The sequence below is a fragment of the Solanum stenotomum genome, chromosome 10 (assembly GCF_019186545.1).
Source record: "Solanum stenotomum isolate F172 chromosome 10, ASM1918654v1, whole genome shotgun sequence".
Classification (NCBI taxonomy): Eukaryota; Viridiplantae; Streptophyta; class Magnoliopsida; order Solanales; family Solanaceae; genus Solanum; species Solanum stenotomum.
In genome coordinates, this window is record NC_064291.1 from 39072218 (window position 1) to 39077865 (window position 5648).

Below are 5648 nucleotides of genomic sequence, written 5' to 3' on the forward strand. Positions count from 1 at the left end.
TATTTTTATTTTAATTAATTAAAATTTTATTATTTTAGGGAAACGACTGAGTTTGAAATCAAGGAAACAACCATGCATTATTTTAGTATAATTAATAGGATGGTCCTACAAATCCAATAATTCATTATAATGGCCAGTTAGGAATTTAAACTCATAAACAACTTCCAAATTATAACTTATTTTATTATTCTTTTTTGGACAGATCTTGATTAAAAATTATTATAAGGAACGATCAAACAAAATCACAATCCTATAAGCATGGTTTCTAACATAAATAAGTTACGATAAAAATAAATAAAACAAGTAGCACGTAAATCCCCTCCCCCTTTAGACGATCCCCCCAAGTTATATTTTATAGATAAAGAGGGTTAGAGAGTTATACAAATATTACAGAACTAAAATAAAACCAAGAGATAAAGTTAACTAAAATCTATCGGTTTCCCCTCCAAAGCGACTCTTCAAAACCTTGGACTCTAAGATCAAGGTCCTGCTCAGAGAAAATATAGTCAAATACATATAAAAGCAAACATGCATAATAAAATAACATTCACATACGTGTAGACCCACAATACTTAAACAAACCACTCACAATATATCACACATAAAGGAGAGAGGTGAAGAGGACTAACCCGAATGCTTCCCTTTTTATTCATACACAATATTCAAAATAACACATGCAAAGACGAAAATAAACTAGTGAAGTAGAACCAACCGATTATGCAGAATATAGTTATCAACAATGCAGACGAACTTAATTCACATAGACCCGTACACAACAAAACAAAATGGATAAGTACTCCTTAGAACTCACCGGAAATTATTTTTAGAGCAGAGAATATTAATCTTTTTTTTTATTGTTCAAGTGTCTCATCCAGTTGTTAGGATGTGTGTTAAAACGTGAGAAAAGAGTGAAAGGGGGTCTTCTTTATATAGTGGGAGGGGGGGGGGTCAGCAATTAAGGGAAAGGAAATAATTAAGCAATTATGAAAATATTATTTCCTTAACAAGTAGGGAGCAAAATAAGTAAAATTTGTTTACCTTAATCAAATATCACTTTCTAAAAATACAACAAGTAAGAATATATTTAAAGTCAAACAAGGTAAAAGAATCAATTAGAGATAACAATAATGTATTAAAGTCACAAGGAATCTGCAATTATCTTAGTCACCCTTGAGAATCAAGAACTTGCCATAACAAGTAGCTTTAAATATTACAAATCAATCACAGCGGATACCAATATACTTACCATAAACACATTCCAAAGTCAAGGTTTCAATTAATTAATTTAAACTATAATTAAATTTCAGTACTATAACAACCAAATAAAAAAAAATTATACGCATGGCAACTACCATACGCAATCACATAATGGTCCCAAAACATATCAATTAGTAAACCCATTTATGCTCTAATTGATTTAAACATGCAAATTGCTTCTAAATTGAATGAGAATCAACACGTATGAGTTAAAAATCTAGATTAACAAAAGTAACCAAGATAACATGCAAATTCAAAGACAAGTACGAGATATTCATACTAATCTTGGGAAGAACAATGGAGCATATAAATTTTAAACAGAAAATACCACTAGAAAACATGATGACAATTAATTTAAGCTATTTTATATTAACAAGTAGAGATTTTCTGAGTTGTTTCATGAATAACAACAAACCATAAACAAACATAGAATAGACATTTAAAAGGGCGCACCTGGACGGATCATTAGCTAAATTCGGAAAATTTATCAGAGCTTCTAGCTTTTTCTTTACTTGTTCTTATAGCTGCTGGTCGGGGCGCGATTTACCGGAGTTCGCTGATCGGAGGTTGCCTGGCTGCTGGCTGTTCCCGTCGGCTGGAGTTGTTGTTTCCGTCGGTGGAGCCTGCTGCTACACTCGCCTGGCAGCCGTCACGCTGGTTGTGCCATCCGTGCCGGCAACTGCTGTTGTTTGGAGCTGGTGTTGCTGTTTGGAGCTGCTGCTTCGCTGGAGTTGTTGTAGACCGGAGTTGCTGTTGATTCCGGTCGGAGTGCTGCCAGCTACTGGAGTTGATGTCCGGATGCTGCTGGTGGTGTTCCTGCGAATAGAGGAGAGAAAAAGAAAAGAGAAGAGAAAGGGAGAAAGGAAGAAGAGGCGGAGGGAAATGAGAGGGAAAGAAGAGAGGCGGCTGCCACCAGCAGGTGGTGGCCATTGTCGCCGGAAAAAAGGAGATGGAGGTGGGTGAGGCGGCTGCTGGTTTAGAGAGGAAGAGAATGAATGAAAGTTTTTTAGGGTTTCTTTTGGAGTCATTAAATATTAAAATAGGAAGGTTAAGGAGGATTGATCTGAACCGTAGGATTAGTTTAAATGAGCGGCTAGGATTTAACTTAAAAGATGGACGGATGAGATTAAATGGAATCAAAATTCTGAAAATTAGATTTAGAATTGGAATGGCCAAATTTGTAATAAAATTAGCTAGAATTGAAATGAAAGGATGACTATGATTGAAATAAAAATTGAAATTGACTAGGCTAGAATTGGAATGAATTAGAATAAAATGGGCTATAATTTAAATTATTTTGAGGATAATTTAAGAAATGTTATTCAATTATAATACTACAAATATTATAATATTTTTTATATAATTAACATCACTTAAATTTTAAAACATTTGAATAAAATAATTACTTTGAGTTTTAAAATATCTTAATAATATTTATGATAATTTTATAAAGCACACATACTAAAATGTACAATTTTTAGACAAAATCAACTAAAATTTTAGAACTCAAAATATATTTTAAAAAGCGTATTTAATCGAATAGCATTTCCAAAATTTTTAAAGGTCAGTCAAAATTGGGTGTCAACAGCTGCCCCTTGGTTGCTTGAGAATGAATGATGAATTGTCGGGCAACCAACGTTGACTTATTAGCCAATTTTTTTGACCGACAAGTGATGTCAGTGGGATCAATTGAAATGACATAGAGTTGAAAAGGGTACAACCGAGACTTTGGTATTAAGCCGCCTACATATCTCTGGTTATACGAGAATCAGGTCGTGTGTAGTTCTAGATTCAAGAGCAAACGAAATTCCTAAAGATTGAAAGAGTGCTACGGTATTCTTACGGAACGATATTGGCTTGAATGGATAAGATTAGAGCAGCGAGAAAGGCACGAGATAGAGATTTTAAATGTAAGTGTGCAAAATTCGATGAGAAGCGATAATATGAGTAGCCAAGGGTTAAATGAAAACAGTAATATGAGTAGCAAAGAATTTGATAGGGCCTTTGTTGTGATGAATGTAAGCATGATAATTGCAGTCGAGAGGGAGATTGATCTCGCCTGCAAAATGTTAGTCTCTGTAAATCTGTAGCTTGTAATATTGTTAGAGCAAATATATCAAACAAACGATAAAGGTAAACATGATGTAATTTTCCATATCGACAATGATGTTTGTCATAAGACTATAAAAATGATGTCTTAGGCTATAATGTCTAGGGCCATGATACGCAAAAATTATATCCTCAGGTCATGAAAATGTTGTCTGCGGGCCATGAAAAATGATGCCTTTAGACTTTGACACCTTTGGATCATGATAAGCAGAAAGTAAATCCTTAGGCCATGATATGATGTCCGCAGGCCATGAAAAATGATGCCCTTAGACCATGACGCCTTAGGAATATGAGAAATGAGTAAAGAAAGCGTATTTGTAATTCGGGCATCTGTTGATACTTGTAGTTTGTTTGGAGTTTATTCGGACATATGCAATTCTCGAGCATATTGCAATCTCGGGCACATGCAATATCGGGCACAATGCAACCTCGGGCTCAATGCAATCTCGGGCACAATGCAATCTCGGGCACATCCAGACTATGTAATCTCGGATGCAATATTGGGCACAATGCAATTCTCGGGCACATGCAATATCGGGCACAATGCAATTCTCGGGCACATGCAATATCGGGCACAATGCAATCTTCGGGCACATGCAGATAATGCAATTCTCGGGCACATGCAACATCGGGCACAATGCAATCTCGGGCTCAATGCAATCTCGGGCACGATGCAATCTCGGGCACATGCAGATCTCGGGCACAATGCAATCTTGGGCATAATACAATCTTCGGGAACATGCAATAGTTGATTTGAGGCATATACCTTCGTTTTATTGAAAGGATTGAGTGTCATTTGTAGACGAATTTGGAATATTGTAGCTTTGGCTCTTCGTCCTATTGTAAGGAGTGGGTGCAGTTGAATGTTGATTTGTCGGGCTTGATATAAAATAGCTTTATTCTTTCGTCTGATCGAAAAAGTGTACCAATAATTAGCGATCTGTCGGGCTCAAAATAACTTGGTCTTTTCATTCATGTTAGAAGGATAAGACTTGGCGATTTGTTGAGCTCAAAATAACTTGGTCCTTCATCCTGTCGGAAGGATAGTATGCCATTTGACTAGCGATTTAGGCTCAGTATAGAGTAATTTGGTCCTTCATCACGTCGGAAGGACAATATGCCATTTGATTAGCGATTTAGGCTCAGTATAGAGTAATTTGGTCCTTCATCACGTCGGAAGGACAATATGCCATTTGACTGGCGATTGTCGGGCTCAAAATAACTTGATCCTTCATACTGTTGGAAGGATAGTATGCCATTTGACCGGTGATTGAGATCAGTATAGATGTGTTTGGTCCTTCGCCATTGATTAGCGATTTGTCGGATATATCGGCACATTGATCCTTCAAGTAGTGTTGAAGTTGTTTCTTGTATATGTACCTGTCTTTTCTGCATTCAAAGAAAAATAGTTAGTTAAGGGGAGGTTGATCTGTATCCCTGATTCAACGTAGCATGCTCCTTTGACGTCTGCTAGAATGTCTTTTGAAGTGTTGTCAAAAATTTTGAGGTCTCCTCAAAAGTTTTTGCCCCAGTGTAGAACCTCTGCTATTCTGACTTTCGATGNAAGGGGAGGTTGATCTGTATCCCTGATTCAACGTAGCATGCTCCTTTGACGTCTGCTAGAATGTCTTTTGAAGTGTTGTCAAAAATTTTGAGGTCTCCTCAAAATTTTTTGCCCCAGTGTAGAACCTCTGCTATTCTGACTTTCTATGTAGAGTGTAGCTTGATTGTTGTGAATTTTTAAGAGGATCTCAAAAATACTGCCCCAGTCTTGATTTGCAAGAAAATATGTCTTTGAAAGAATTTTTGAAACCCTTTCAAAAATTCTGCCCCAGTATCGAGATTTAGTAAGGAGAATGCTCTTTGAAGGAATTTTTGAGACCCTCTCAAAAATTCTGCCCCAGTTACACAGTCCAAGGGAGAAAATGAAATTTTTTTTATGATAAGACCGAACTCCAAAGGAGCGCCTACGTATCCCCTCTTAAACGGGAATCAGGTCTGACGTAGTTCCAAATACAAAAAGGAAATTCAAGACATTAAACAGAGCATACAACAATAACCAAAAGATAGATTCTGACCAAACTTTATTGCCCATATGCTAACATGGGTACCTTCCTTGACAGAACTTGACGGAACATGAATGTAGAGAACTTAAGCTTAAATGGCATAAGCCTTTATTAGAAAGTGCTTCAAATGACCTTCAACATGTTTTCTGTTGGGATTTCTTTGGTGCAAAGTCCTCCAAGCATATGATCTTGGTATCAATCAATTGTTGGATCTTG